At 48.0% G+C, this 16,610-nt stretch overlaps 1 pseudogene; it reads right to left on the bottom strand.

Moving 5' to 3' along the window:
* Nucleotides 1-15,616: 15,616 nt before the first annotated feature.
* On the bottom strand, nt 15,617-16,475 carry LOC119301579 (annotated as a pseudogene).
* Nucleotides 16,476-16,610: the final 135 nt, after the last annotated feature.

The following is a 16,610-nucleotide window of genomic DNA, read 5'->3' as shown; positions in this document are numbered from 1 at the left end:
CCTTTGCGCCAAAGAGGAAAGGAGGACGCTGCACGGGCTGGCACCCGCCTGGCGCCCTGAGTCGTCATGGCTTGCGTCACGGGCACCTCGCGAGGTACCCCGCCTTGATCTCTTCGCCTCCTCGTGAGCCAGCCTGACGAGGCCGTGCCTGAGGAGGCTCCGCGTCGTCCGCCCCACGAGGCTTGGCCCCTCACGAGGGTCTTGAGTTTGTGTTGGTGAAGATGGGTCGTGTCGGGCCCCCTTTTGAGCCACGCCGCAGGCCGCAGGCAGGCAAGTCTGGGGACCCTCGTTCCCAGAATGCCGACAGTGGTCATACCACGCACGTGGGGCTTGTTTAAGACCATAGAGTGCCTTATCGAGTTGATACACATGATCGGGAAAGTAGGGATCCTCGAACCCGGGGGGTTTCTTGACGTAAACCAATTCATTAATGGGACCATTAGGGAAATCACTCTTCACATCCATTTGTTGTAACTTAAAGTTATGATGAGAAGCATATGCAATCAACATGCGCATGGATTCAAGACGAGCGACGGGAGCAAAGGTTTCACCATAGTCGATACCCTCGACTTGGGAGTAGCCTTGTGCTACCAAACGAGCCTTGTTGCGAATGATAATCCCATGGGCATCTTGCTTGTTCTTGAATATCCACTTGGTTCCAATGACATTGTGGTTCCCCGTTGGCCTTGGCACCAATCTCCACACTTTGTTGCGCTCGAAGTTGTTGAGTTCTTCGTGCATGGCATTGAGCCAATCCAGATCTTCTAGCACCTCATAGACCTTGTGGGGTTCCACACAAGAGACAAACGCGTGATGCTCACAATAATTTGCTAATTGTCTATGAGTGCTTACCCCCTTTCTTAAGCTTCCAAGCACATTCGTCGTGAGATGATCCTTGGTGGAGAGCTTGGAAGCAACCTTGGCGGCACGACACTCTAATTCCTCCTCGGTGGTGAGTTGAGGAGCGATTACTTGATCATCTTGAGCGCCGTCATGAACTTGTTCTTGATCTTCAACTTGCTCGGGGGAGAGAACTTGACCTTGGGCATCACTTGGTGTGTCAACACCGTCTTGAGTATGATCTTGCCCTTGGTCTTGTCCATGAGGTTGAGGGCCTTCACTTTGTTCTTCGGAAGCGTGTGGGCCTTGGGTTGGTGATGGCTCCACTTGAGTGGAGCATTGTCCTTCTCCTTCGGCCACAAGGGGTTCCTCAATGGGTAGAATGAAACCAACACCCATTCTTCTTATGTCTTGAGGAGGAATTTCATCACCTACATCACAAGTGCCACTTTGCTCCACTTGCGAGCCGTTATTCTCATCAAACTCCACGTTACATGTTTCCTCAATAAGTCCCGTGGATTTATTGAGGACACGGTAAGCATGAGAGTTTGTAGCATAACCAACAAATATGCCCTCATAAGCTCTAGCCTCAAATTTAGACAACCGAACACCTTTCTTGAGAATGAAACACTTACACCCGAATACCCGGAAGTACTTGAGGTTGGGCTTGTTACCGGTGAGTATCTCATATGGAGTCTTGTTCAAGCCCTTGCGGAGGTAGAGCCGATTGGATGCATGACACGCGGTGTTGATGGCTTCGGCCCAAAAGTTGTACGGAGACTTGAACTCCGCCATCATGGTCCTTGCCGCATCCATCAACGTCCGGTTCTTCCTCTCCGCAACACCGTTTTGTTGAGGGGTGTATGGTGTGGAATATTGATGCTTGATTCCCTCATCACTAAGAAACTCATCCAAGGTGTAGTTCTTGAACTCGGTGCCGTTGTCACTTCTTATTGTCAAGATCTTTGCATTGTGTTGACGTTGTGCTTCATTTGCAAAGTCAATGACGGTTTGTTGGGTCTCGCTCTTCCTCTTGAAGAAATACACCCACATGTACCTTGAGTAGTCGTCCAAATCACCAAGCAATACTTCCTACCTCCAAGACTATCGAAGGATGGGGGCCCAAAAAGATCCATGTGAAGAAGCTCCAAGGGCCTCTTTGAATAAATGATAGTCGCGGGAGGGTGAGACTTCTCATGTAGCTTTCCTTCGATACAGGCACTGCAAGCACGATCTTTAACAAAACTAACATTCGTTAGTCCACGTACATGGTCCCCCTTGAGAAGACTTTGCAAAGATTTCATATTGACATGGGCTAAACGGCGATGCCAAAGCCATCCCACATCAACTTTAGCCATTAGGCATGTCGCGGTCTTAGTGGGTCGCTCCGAAAAGTTAATCACATATAGACCGTTCTCGACATGCCCAACAAAAGCTACTTTAAGAGTCTTGCTCCACAAGAGGGCCACGGTATCGATATCAAAGAAAGTGGCAAAGCCCATGATTGCAAGTTGACAAACGGAAAGTAAATTGTATGCAAGGGACTCAACAAGCATGACCTTCTCGATCGTGAGATCATGAGAGATGGCCACCTTTCCAAGTCCCAATACCTTAGAGGATGAGGCGTCACCCCATTCGACATTGGTGGGCATAGATGGAACTTTGTGCACGTCCACCACCAAGTCCTTGCTTCCGGTCATATGATTTGTGGCTCCGCTATCGAGCAACCATGATCCACCACCGGAAGCAAACACCTACAAGAGATCAATGCTTGGTTTTAGGTACCCATTTTGTAATGGGTCCTTTGATGTTAGTAACAAGGGTCTTAGGAACCCAAATAGACCATTCAATGTACTCATGAAGAGAACCAACAAATTTGGCATAAACATGCCCATCACTAGCACGGCATAACACATAAGAAGGATTAAAATCGCCGGCTTTGTTGGGAGGAGTGACATTGCCCTTCTTGACATTGTTCTTCTTCTTCTCCTCGGGGACACTCTCTCCCTCCCTCACAAAGGCTTGCATGAGGGGAGGAGGTCGTTTGGTCTTGTCATTCTTCTTCTTGTTCTTGGAGTCGGGCACGTGCCCAACCCCTTCCTTGGCCACACCTCCCTTTTGGTTGATCAAGAGATCGTTGAGGTTCTTCTTGCCTTGTATGCAAGTCGCAAGACCTCTCTCAAGTTGCTCCTTCAACTTAGCATTTTCCTCAACAAGATGTATATGCTCACAACACGGGTTAGTAGCATTTGCATTATCAATTAAAACCGTATGAGGAAAAGTTGCTTTCTCCTTAGTTAGCTTCACTTGGAGTTGATCATGAGACTCCTTGAGACTAGCGTGAATACCCTTCAAGGCCTTGTGGGCCTTGTCAAGTATATCAAACTCCTCTTTGAGTCTAGCGGTGTGGAGGAAGTACGTCTCAAGAAGCCACTAGGGCCACCGTATTCTCCTCACGCCCTCACACAATGCGAGATGCCGTGATTCCACTATGGGTGCCCTTGAAGGCGGCGACCGAACCTTTACAAACAAGGTTGGGGCTCTCTCCACAACTTAATTGGAGGCTCCCAACAAAACCACGAAGCTTCACCATAATGGAATATGGCTCCGAGGTGACCTCAACCGTCTAGGGTGCTCAAACACCCAAGAGTAACAAAATCCACACAAGAAAGTATGGGGGAAGCAAATATCCTTTGGTGGAAGTGTAGATCTAGGTCTTCTCCTTCAATCCCTAGAAAATCAACAAGTTTGAGTGGCTAGAGAGAGAGATCGGGCAAGAGAGCTTGGTGTGCATTAATGGTGGAGTGAGAGAGGTGAAAGGTGGGAGTGGTAGGTGGGAGAAGCTCCCTTATATAGCAACCCTAAATTCCAGCCGTTACTACGTTTTTTGTACTGCAGCGGTACAACCGGTCCTCGTCCCGGTACAACCGGGACTCACGGTGTATCTGCAGAACCCTACCAAGCGGTACAACCGGATGTGCAGGCGGTAGTACCGGCTAAGAAAAATAACTGGACTAACCGCCTAGCCACCGCACAACCACCGCATCAAAACAGGAGCTTGACCGGCACTTGGGCGGTGCCTGGCTGGAACAACCGCATGGCTTTGAGCTCTTGAGCGGCTAAGTTCAGAGCGGAAGAACCGCTCGAAACACCGGTGGTACTGGTCATTGAGGAACGACCGGACCAACCGGGCCACTACCGCCCAAGAACCGCATCAAACCAGAAGCGCGAGCGATACTTGAGCGGTGTATGGCCGGAACCACCGTCCTAGCTTTTGCAGAGCCTGGTGGCGGTACCACCGCCCGGAGGCAGCGGTACAACCGCTCGAGCAAAGCTGATGAGCGACAAGACCCAGCGGTACAACCGCTCCAGAGAGCGGTACAACCGCTGGGCAGAAACAGTGAGCAGGAATAGATAAGGGAAGATACAAGGAAAACTCTCTCTCTCTCTCTCACCTGATAAAGACAAAGGAGGGGTGATGAAGGTGTACGTGAAAAAATTCCCCCAGTCCTTTCTAACGAGGATTCCCTCTTGATAGTACGGGTTCCCTACGACCAAAGAGATAAAAAACATAGGGGACACCGTCTTCGATCTTTTCCTACAAGAGAGAATAGCAATCCGATGTAGGCTTAAGCATCGAGAACCTGAAACATGTAGCACACGATTAGACCACAAAGGGTTGTCATCATCATCCAAAACATAAAGTAGGGAAATGCCCTTTCACCGGGCTTGGTCGTAGTACAACACGTGCCCTAGTTAGTTTCCTTGTCTTGTTACTAAGTAAAGAACTATGGCGTCCTTCTGATGACGAGCCGCCATCTCCGGTGCTGGGCCGTGAGCCGGCCCGCTTGGTGAGTCGCCCCGCAAGCCTTGAGGTCTTGATCGTCACGACCCATTCCAAGTCTTGCTCTTCAGGTCGCCATTGGATAACCCAGCCCTGAATGGGCGGGTTATATCGTGGGGTTATATCCCCAACAAGACTTCTCCCATGTCCTCAAGAACAAACGTAACTACTCACATGACATATTCATGTTCAAGATTAGAGGGGTATTGAATAGCATAATGGATCTAAACATATGATCTTCCACCAAATAAACCAACAAGCATCAACTATAAGATGTAATCAACACTACTAGCATCCCACAAGTACCAATCTGAGGTTTTGAGACAAAGATTGAATACAAGAGATGAACTAGGGTTTGAGATGAGATGGTGCTGGTGAAGATGTTGATGAAGATTAGTCCTCCCATGATGAGAGGATCGTTGGTAACGACAATGGCTTCGATTTCCCCCTCCTGGAGGGAAGTTTCCCCGGCGGAATCTCTCCGTCAGAGAGCAAAAGTGCTCCTGCCCAGGTTCCGCCTCGAGACGGCGGCGCTTCGTCCTGAAACCTTTCTTCTGATTTTTTTTCTAAGACAAATGGCATCATATAGGTGAAGATAGGCCCCGGAGGCCTGCCAGGCTCACCACAAGCTCAGGGGGGCGCGCCCCCCAGGCTTGTGGCTGTCTCGTGGGTCCCCTTCTGGTACTTCTTTCGCCAATAATTTTAATATATTCTAAAATAATTTTTTGTTAATTTCAGCTCATTTGGAGATGTTAATGCCTCCGATATAGCCCTTTTCGGTCCAGAATTCTGGCTGCCGGCAATCTCCCTCTTTATGTGAAACTTGCAAAATAAGAGAGAAAAGGCATAAAAATTGTATCATAAAGTGAAATAGCAGTTCATAATGCAATAAATATCAACATAAAAACATGATGCAAAATGGACGTATCAACGGTTCACGAACCCGAATGTCTGGGGAATCTGCCGTGGCAAAGTTCAGCGTGTTTAAGATTCGTGGTCCAAATGAAGGGCCGAAAGGGCGCTCGGGCCAAAACGCTAGGTTCCTTAGAGCATCTCTAGCAGACCCCTTAAAACGGGGTGGCCTGTAAAAATCCGGTGACTATACGGGTTTGACCTGTTTTTTGGGCCAGACCAGAGCCCGTATTGTCGCTCGGACCGTAAATGTTTTTATGGTGGCCCGCAAACCGCCCTCCCACAGTATATCTAAGGGTTTGCAGCCGAAATATGGGTCGAAACCCTATCCGCGCGCTGCCGCAATTCCCAAATCCTCCTATCGATTTCTCGCCGCCGACATCTTCAATCCCCCTCAATGTGGTGCGGAATGTGGTCGGCGGGCTGTGGAAAAGGGCTGCCCATAGGTACAGAAACCAAGGGCTCTCGCCGCCGTCGTTGCTCCTCCGCCGCGAGACAGAGGAGTACGACTGCAAGCAGGCGCTAGAGGGCTATCCTCCGGCTCCTCCGCCGCGGGCAGCTCCTCGGTCGGTGCCTCGAGCTCCCATTCGCCGCTCACCCCGATGAAAAAGGAACCGGAGGAGCTCCCGCCGCTCCATGCGGTGAAGATGGAGCTCAAGGGGGAGCCGGAGCGGCGGGACGGTGGCGTCGTCGGGCTGGAGGATTTCCTCGCCCCCGGCGGAGGCGGATGCCATGGAGGCTGTTGGGGAACGTAGCAGAAATTCAAAAATTTTCCTACGTAACACCAAGATCTATCTATGGAGAGACCAGCAACGAGTAGAAAGGAGAGTGCATCTACATACCCTTGTAGATCGCTAAGCGGAAGCGTTCAAGTGAACGGGGTTGATGGAGTCGTACTCGTCGTGATTCAGATCACCGATGATCAAGTGCCGAACGGACGGCACCTCCGCGTTCAACACACGTACAGCCCGGTGACGTCTCCCACGCCTTGATCCAGCAAGGAGAGAGGGAGAGGTTGAGGAAGACTCCATCCAACAGCAGCACAACGGCGTGGTGGTGGTGGAGGAGCGTGGCAATCCCGCAGGGCTTCACCGAGCACCTACGGGAGAGGAGATGTGTCACGGGAGGGAGAGGGAGGCAACCAAAGGCCTTCGGTATGATTGCTCCTCCTTTTCCCCACTATATATAGGGCCAAGGGAGAGGGGGAAGGCGCAGCCTTGCCCCCTCCTCCAAGGAAGGGGTGCGGCTAAGGATGGGGAGGAGTCCATCCTCCCCAAGGCACCTCGGAGGTGCCTTCCCCCTTTAGGACTCTCCCCTTTTTCCTTTATCTTGGCACATGGGCCTCTAGGGGCTGGTGCCCTTGGCCCATGTAGGCCAAGGCGCACCCCCTACAGCCCATGTGGCCCCCAGGGCAGGTGGCCCCACCCGGTGGGCCCCCGGGACCCTTCCGGTGGTCCCGGTACAATACCGATGACCCCGAAACTTGTCCCGATGGCCGAAACAGGACTTCCTATATATAAATCTTTACCTCCGGACCATTCCGGAACTCCTCGTGACGTCCGGGATCTCATCCGGGACTCCGAACAACATTCGGTAACCACATACAAGATTCCTTTATAACCCTAGCGTCATCGAACCTTAAGTGTGTAGACCCTACGGGTTCGGGAGACATGCAGACATGACCAAGACGTTCTCCGGTCAATATCCAACAGCGGGATCTGGATACCCATGTTGTCTCCCACATGTTCCACGATGATCTCATCGGATGAACCACGATGTCAAGGACTTAATCAATCCCGTATTCAATTCCCTCTGTCTATCGGTATGTTACTTGCCCGAGATTCGATCGTCGGTATCCAATACCTTGTTCAATCTCGTTACTGGCAAGTCACTTTACTCGTTCCGTAACACATCATCCCATGATCAACTCCTTGGTCACATTGCGCATATGATGATGTCCTACCGAGTGGGCCCAGAGATACCTCTCCGTTTACACGGAGTGACAAATCCCAGTCTCGATTCGTGCCAACCCAACAGACACTTTCGGAGATACCTGTAATGCACCTTTATAGCCACCCAGTTACGTTGTGACGTTTGGTGCACCCAAAGCATTCCTACGGTATCCGGGAGTTGCACAATCTCATGGTCTAAGGAAGAGATACTTGACATTGGCAAAGCTCTAGCAAACGAACTACACGATCTTTTGTGCTAGTCTTAGGATTGGGTCTTGTCCATCACATCATTCTCCTAATGATGTGATCCCGTTATCAACGACATCCAATGTCCATAGCCAGGAAACCATGACTATCTGTTGATCACAACGAGCTAGTCAACTAGAGGCTCACTAGGGATATATTGTGGTCTATGTATTCACACGTGTATTACGATTTCCGGATAATACAGTTATAGCATGAATAAAAGACAATTATCATGAACAAGGAAATATAATAATAACACTTTTATTATTGCCTCTAGGGCATATTTCAAACAGTCTCCCACTTGCACTAGAGTCAATAATCTAGTTCACATCGCCATGTGATTAACACTCACAGGTCACATCGCCATGTGACTAATACCCAAGAGTTTACTAGAGTCAGTAGTCTAGTTCACATCACTATGTGATTGACACTCAATGAGTTTTATGTTTCATCATGTTGCTTGTGAGAGAGGTTTTAGTCAACGGGTCTGAACCTTTCAGATCCGTGTGTGCTTTACAAATCTCTATGTCATCTCCTAGATGCAGCTACCACGCTCTATTTGGAGCTATTCCAAACAACTGTTCTACTTGGAGCTATTCTAAATTATTGCTCCATTATATGTATCCGGTCTCTCTACTCAGAGCTATCCGGATAGGTGTTAAGCTTGCATCGTCGTAACCTTTACGACGAACTCTTTTACCACCTCCATAATCGAGAAAATTCCTTAGTCCACTAGTTACTAAGGATAACTTTGACCGCTGTCCTGTGAGCCATTCTTGGATCACTCTTGTACCCCTTGACTGACTCATGGCAAGGCACACTTTCGGTGCGGTACACAGTATAGCATACTGTAGAGCCTACGTCTAAAGCATAGGGGACGACCTTCGTCCTTTCTCTCTATTCTGCCGTGGTCGAGCTTTAAGTCTTAACTTCGTACCTTACAACTCAGGCAAGAACTCCTTCTTTGACTGGTTCATCTTGAACACCTTCAAGATCATGTCAAGGTATGTGCTCATTTGAAAGTACCATTAAGCGTTTTGATCTATCCTTATAGATCTTGATGCTTAATGCTCAAGTAGCTTAATCCAGGTTTTCTATTGAAAAACACCTTTCAAATAACCCTATATGCTTTCTAGAAATTCTACATCATTTCTGATCATCAATATGTCAACAACATATACTCATCAGAAATTCTATAGTGCTCCCACTCACTTCTTTGGAAATACAAGTTTCTCATAAACTTTGTATAAATCCAAAATCTTTGATCATCTCATCAAAGCGTACATTCCAACTCCGAGATGCTTACTCCAGTCCTTAGAAGGATCGCTGGAGCTAGCATACCTTTTAGCATCCTTAGGATCGACAAAACTTTTCTGATTGTATTGCATACAACCTTTCCTTACGAAAACTGGTAAGGAAACTTGTCTTGACATCCATCTGCCAGATTTCATAAATGCAGCTAATGCTAACATGATTCCGACGGACTTTAAGCATCGCTACGAGTGAGAAAATCTCATCGTAGTCAACTCCTTGAACTTGTCGGAAAACACTTCGCCACAAGTCGAGTTTCATAGATGGTGACATTACCATCCACGTCCGTCTTCTTCTTAAAAGATCCATTTATCTCAATGGCCTTACGACCATCGAGCCGTTCTGCCAAAGTCTACACTTTGTTTTCATACATGGATCCTCTCTCGGATTTCATGGCTTCTAACCATTTGTCGGAATTTGGGCCCACCATCGCTTCTCCATAGCTCGTAGGTTCATTGTTGTCTAGCAACATGACCTTCAAGACAGGATCACCTTACCACTCCGAAGTAGTACGTGTCCTTGTCGTCCTACGAGGTTTGGTAGTGACTTGATCTGAAGTTTCATGATCAATATCATAAGCTTCCACTTCAATTGGTGTAGGTGCCACAGGAACAACTTCCTGTGCCCTGCCACACACTAGTTGAAGAGACGGTTCAATAACCTTATCAAGTCTCCACCATCCTCCCACTCAACTCTTTCGAGAGAAACCTTTCCTCGAAAAAGGACCCGATTCAAGAAACAATCCATATTGCTTTCGGATCTGAATTAGGAGGTATACCCAACTGTTTTGGGTGTCCTATGAAGATGCATTTTATCCGCTTTGGGTTCGAGCTTAATCCTGAAACTTTTTCACATAAGCGTCGCAGCCCCAAACCTTTAAGAAACGACAACTTAGGTTTCTCTAAACCATAATTCATACGGTGTCATCTCAACGGAATTATGTGGTGCCCTATTTAAAGTGAATGTGGTTGTCTCTAATGCCTAACCCATGAACGATAGTGGTAATTCGATAAGAGACATCATGGCACGCACCATATCCAATAGGGTGCAATTATGATGTTCGGACACACCATCACACTATGGTGTTCCAGGCGGTATTAATTGTGAAACAATTTCAACAATGTCTTAATTGTGTGCCAAAACTCGTAACTCAGATATTCATCTCTATGATCGTATCATAGACATTTTATCCTCTTGTCACAATGATCTTCTACTTCACTCTGAAATTATTTGAACCATTCAATAATTCAGACTTGTGTTTCATCAAGTAAATATTCTCAACATCTACTCGAATCATCTGTGAAGTAAGAACATAACGATATTCACTGCTTGCCTCAGCACTCATTGGACTGCACACATCAAAATGTGTTACTTCCAACAAGTTACTATCTTGTTCCATCTTACTGAAACCGAGGCTTTTCAGTCATCTTGCCCATGTGGTATGATTTGCATATCTCAAGTGATTCAAAATCAAGTGAGTCCGAACGATCCATTTGCATGGAGTTTCTTCATGCATATACACCAATAGACATGGTTCGCATGCCTCAAACTTTTCAAAACCGAGTGAGTCCAAAGATCCATCAACATGGAGCTTCTTCATGCGTTTTATACCATTATGACTTACATGGCAGTGCCACAAGTAAGTGGTACTATCATTACTATCTTATATCTTTTGGCATGAAAATGTGTATCACTACGATCGAGATTTAATGAACCATTCATTTTAGGTGCAAGACCATTGAAGGCATTATTCAAATAAATAGAGTAACCATTATTCTCTTTAAATGAATAACCGTATTGCGATAGACATAATCCAATCATGTCTATGCTCAACGCAAACACCAAATCTCGATGGTAGAGGGAGCGTGCGATGCTTGATCATATCAACATTGGAAACACTTCCAACACATATCGTCAGCTCACCTTTAGCTAGTCTCCGTTTATTCCGTAGCCTTTTATTTCGAGTTACTAACACTTAGCAACCGAACCGGTATCTAATACCCTGGTGCTACTAGGAGTACTAGCAAAGTACACATTAACACAATGTATATCCAATATACTTCTATCGACCTTGCCAGCCTTCTTATCTACCAAGTATCTAGGGTAATTCTACTCTAGTGGTTGTTCCCCTTATTACAGAAGCACTTAGTCTCGGGTTTGGGTTTTACCTTGGGTTTCTTCATTGGTGCAGCAGCTGATTTGCCGTTTCATGAAGTATCCCTCCTTGCCCTTCTTGAAACTAGTGGTTTCATCAACCATCAACAATTGATGCTCCTTCTTGATATCTACTTTCGCGGTGTCAAACAACGCGAATATTTCAAGGATCATCATATCTATCCCTGATATGTTATAGTTCATCACAGAGCTCTAGCAGCTTGGTGGTAATGACTTCGGAGAAACTATCACTATTTCATCTGGAAGATCAACTCCCACTCGATTCAAGTGATTGTTGTACTCAGACAATCTGAGCACAAGCTCAACAATTAAGCTTCTCTCCTTAGTTTGCAGACTAAGAAAATCGTCGGAGGTCTTATACCTCTTGACGTGGGCACGAGCCTGAAATCCTAATTTCAGCCCTCGAAACATCTCATATGTTCCGCGACGTTTCGAAAACGTCTTTGGTGCCTCTACTTAAACCATTTAACTGAACTATCACGTAGTTATCAAAACGTGTATGTTCGATGTTCGAAACATCCACAAACGACGTTTGGGGTTCAGCACACTGAGTAGTGCATTAAGGACATAAGCTTTCTACTGATCGCATAATCGCTACTATCAACTTTCAACTATATTTTCTCTAGGAACATATCTAAACATTAGAACTATAGCGCGAGCTACGACATAATTTGCAAAAGGTCTTTTGACTATGTTCAGGATAATTAAGTTCATCTTATGAACTCCCACTTAGATAGACATCCCTCTAGTCATCTAAGTGATTACATGATCCGAGTCAAACTAGGCCGTGTCCGATCATCACGTGAGACGGACTAGTCATCATCGGTGAACATCTTCATGTTGATCGTATCTTCTATACGACTCATGCTCGACCTTTCGGTCTCTGTGTTCCGAGGCCATGTCTGTACATGCTAGGCTCGTCAAGTTAACCCTAAGTGTTTTCGCTGTGTAAAACTGTCTTACACCCGTTGTATGTGAACGTAAGAATCTATCACACCCGATCATCACGTGGTGCTTCGAAACGACGAACTGTAGCAACGGTGCACAGTTAGGGGAGAACACTTCTTGAAATTTTAATGAGGGATCATCTTATTTACTACCGTCGTTCTAAGTAAACAAGATGCATAAACATGATAAACATCACATGCAATCAAATAAGAGTAGTGACATGATATGGCCAATATCATATAGCTCCTTTGATCTTCATCTTCGGGGCTCCATGATCATCTTGTCACCGGCATGACACCATGATCTCCATCATCATGATCTCCATCATCGTGTCTTCATGAAGTTGTCACGCCAACGACTACTTCTACTTCTATGGCTAACGCGTTTAGCAATAAAGTAAAGTAATTTACATGGCGTTCTTCAATGACACGCAGGTCATACAAAAAATAAAGACAACTCCTATGGCTCCTGCCGGTTGTCATATTCATCGACATGCAAGTCGTGAATCCTATTACAAGAACATGATCAATCTCATACATTACATATATCATTCATCACATCCTTTTGGCCATATCACATCACATAGCATACCCTGCAAAACAAGTTAGACGTCCTCTAATTGTTGTTGCATGTTTTACGTGGCTGCTATGGGTTTCTAGCAAGAACGTTTCTTACCTACGCATGAACCACAACGTGATATGCCAATTGCTATTTACCCTTCATAAGGACCCTTTTCATCGAATCCGATCCGACTAAAGTAGGAGAGACAGACACCCGCTAGCCACCTTATGCAACTAGTGCATGTTTGTCGGTGGAACCGGTCTCACGTAAGCGTACGTGTAAGGTTGGTCCGGGCCGCTTCATCCCACGATGCCGTCGAATCAAGATAAGACTAGTAACGGCAAGCATATTGAACAATATCAACGCCCACAACTACTTTGTGTTCTACTCGTGCATAGAATCTACGCAATAGACCTAGCTCATGATGCCACTGTTGGGGAACGTAGCAGAAATTCAAAAATTTTCCTACGTAACACCAAGATCTATCTATGGAGAGACCAGCAACGAGTAGAAAGGAGAGTGCATCTACATACCCTTGTAGATCGCTAAGCGGAAGCGTTCAAGTGAACGGGGTTGATGGAGTCGTACTCGTCGTGATTCAGATCACCGATGATCAAGTGCCGAACGGACGGCACCTCCGCGTTCAACACACGTACAGCCCGGTGACGTCTCCCACGCCTTGATCCAGCAAGGAGAGAGGGAGAGGTTGAGGAAGACTCCATCCAACAGCAGCACAACGGCGTGGTGGTGGTGGAGGAGCGTGGCAATCCCGCAGGGCTTCACCGAGCACCTACGGGAGAGGAGATGTGTCACGGGAGGGAGAGGGAGGCAACCAAAGGCCTTCGGTATGATTGCTCCTCCTTTTCCCCACTATATATAGGGCCAAGGGAGAGGGGGAAGGCGCAGCCTTGCCCCCTCCTCCAAGGAAGGGGTGCGGCTAAGGATGGGGAGGAGTCCATCCTCCCCAAGGCACCTCGGAGGTGCCTTCCCCCTTTAGGACTCTCCCCTTTTTCCTTTATCTTGGCGCATGGGCCTCTAGGGGCTGGTGCCCTTGGCCCATGTAGGCCAAGGCGCACCCCCTACAGCCCATGTGGCCCCCAGGGCAGGTGGCCCCACCCGGTGGGCCCCCGGGACCCTTCCGGTGGTCCCGGTACAATACCGATGACCCCGAAACTTGTCCCGATGGCCGAAACAGGACTTCCTATATATAAATCTTTACCTCCGGACCATTCCGGAACTCCTCGTGACGTCCGGGATCTCATCCGGGACTCCGAACAACATTCGGTAACCACATACAAGCTTCCTTTATAACCCTAGCGTCATCGAACCTTAAGTGTGTAGACCCTACGGGTTCGGGAGACATGCAGACATGACCGAGACGTTCTCCGGTCAATAACCAACAGCGGGATCTGGATACCCATGTTGGCTCCCACATGTTCCACGATGATCTCATCGGATGAACCACGATGTCAAGGACTTAATCAATCCCGTATTCAATTCCCTCTGTCTATCGGTATGTTACTTGCCCGAGATTCGATCGTCGGTATCCAATACCTTGTTCAATCTCGTTACCGGCAAGTCACTTTACTCGTTCCGTAACACATCATCCCATGATCAACTCCTTGGTCACATTGCGCATATGATGATGTCCTACCGAGTGGGCCCAGAGATACCTCTCCGTTTACACGGAGTGACAAATCCCAGTCTCGATTCGTGCCAACCCAACAGACACTTTCGGAGATACCTGTAATGCACCTTTATAGCCACCCAGTTACGTTGTGACGTTTGGTGCACCCAAAGCATTCCTACGGTATCCGGGAGTTGCACAATCTCATGGTCTAAGGAAGAGATACTTGACATTGGCAAAGCTCTAGCAAACGAACTACACGATCTTTTGTGCTAGTCTTAGGATTGGGTCTTGTCCATCACATCATTCTCCTAATGATGTGATCCCGTTATCAACGACATCCAATGTCCATAGCCAGGAAACCATGACTATCTGTTGATCACAACGAGCTAGTCAACTAGAGGCTCACTAGGGATATATTGTGGTCTATGTATTCACACGTGTATTACGATTTCCGGATAATACAGTTATAGCATGAATAAAAGACAATTATCATGAACAAGGAAATATAATAATAACACTTTTATTATTGCCTCTAGGGCATATTTCCAACAGAGGCTGCCAACTTCGCGCGTAGTGCGCGGGAGGAGGAGGAGGTGGCGCAGCACCGCCACCGGGAGGAGGAGGTCAGCGACGTCCAGCTCGAGCAGGGCCTCGCCAGGGCGTGCGAGTTCGAGGAGAAGGAGGAGGAGTGGCACCGCGAAGCCAAAGTGCAGGACGCCGAGTACGTCGACCTCACCTCCGACACCAATGACGGGTGATCACCGCTGCCACCGCAACGTCGCCGCCGCACCTGCAGGGCTCACCGGTGAGCTCTATTTTGGTCAGTTTAGGGTTAGGGTAGGCCGACGCGCTTTCTAGCGCCGATGAACTATATGTATATATGAATGATCATCTATATTATATTTATGTATGAATGATCATCTCTAGTGTTTTTCGTTCATTTCTGAGGCGAAACACCTTTTCAAAACTTTACAATTTCATATACGATTTCTGGTCGGCCGCAGACAAATTCGCCCCTTATATCACCTCCTACATGAACCGGGTCTACCCTGTATAAATAAACACCGGTGCTTAAAAAAAGTCTGGTTTATTTCTTTAAGCACTTTTCCTAAGCACCTCCTATTCCACAAGGCCTAAGGGCGGCTAGAGATGCTCTTACGTTTGGCCCTTATCGTTTCGGAAGTCTTATCACATTCGGACTAAAAACATGCTATAGAAACAGTTGACGGCATCTTATACAAATTTCAATGCGTAGATGCTCTCCAAGCATCTTTACTCAAGCAGCAACTTCTCCAAATAAAAAGTACGTATTCACAATTAAGAAATCGGTATGAATGTAGTAATGGATAAATATAGGTGTGTACTGGATGCTACGGAGCATTTTATTCTTCAATTCATTCAGAGAATGATCGGAAGGAAAGAGGACAACAGTTCAATTTTCTGGCGGAGCAGTGGCGAGGAAGGCACGGACGGCATCCATGAGCCCGGAGACGCCGGGAGAGCGGCCACTGGGCGGGACGTACCTGCCCGCGTGCTCCATGGTGTACTCCGCGATCTCGGCCGCCTCGCCGCCGCAGCGCAGCCACAGGGCCTCCGCGTAGCTCGCGTTCGCAAAGTAAGCCTCTGCCTCCACCTCTTTGCTCGTCCCGTCAACCACGACGGTGATCCGCCGGCGCTCGTAGACGCCGAGGTGAGTGCCCTGCCTCAGTCGGGTCGAGATTACTGAAACCGGAAAGGAGTCGTGTATTGACTATTGAGACGAGGGGGGATAGGGTACCTCTAGCAAGTCGAGGTCGGCGAGGGCGCTGGGAGACGCGGAGTAGAGCTCGCCGGAGACCAGACGGCCGGAGGACGGAGTCGGGGCAGGTAGGAGGAAGGGAACGGAGTAGGGCCCGATGACGAGGGAGGCTGGGGCGGCGGTGGTGGCCGCGCCGGCGAAGGGGCAGTCGAAGGCGGCCAGGCGGGGGTGATTGGGAAACCCGCGCTTCAGGGTGCCTTACACGAACACCATCGTCGCCGTCTCCGCCGACGCCGCCTCCATTATTGCCTCGGAGCCCTTCTGTTCCCCGGCCAGTCGGCTCTCGCGCAGCACTTCCGTAACAACTCGGAAAAACCGAAAGCAACTACAGTTAACAAACGTTTTTTCGAGAGCCTTGTAAGTTGTAACTATCAGCGTCAGTTAGGGCATCTC

Source organism: Triticum dicoccoides, chromosome 5A (genome assembly GCF_002162155.2).
Source record: "Triticum dicoccoides isolate Atlit2015 ecotype Zavitan chromosome 5A, WEW_v2.0, whole genome shotgun sequence".
Taxonomy (NCBI): Eukaryota; Viridiplantae; Streptophyta; class Magnoliopsida; order Poales; family Poaceae; genus Triticum; species Triticum dicoccoides.
The sequence above is the reverse complement of the archived record's forward strand: the minus strand, read 5'-3'. Positions and strand labels throughout refer to the sequence as shown.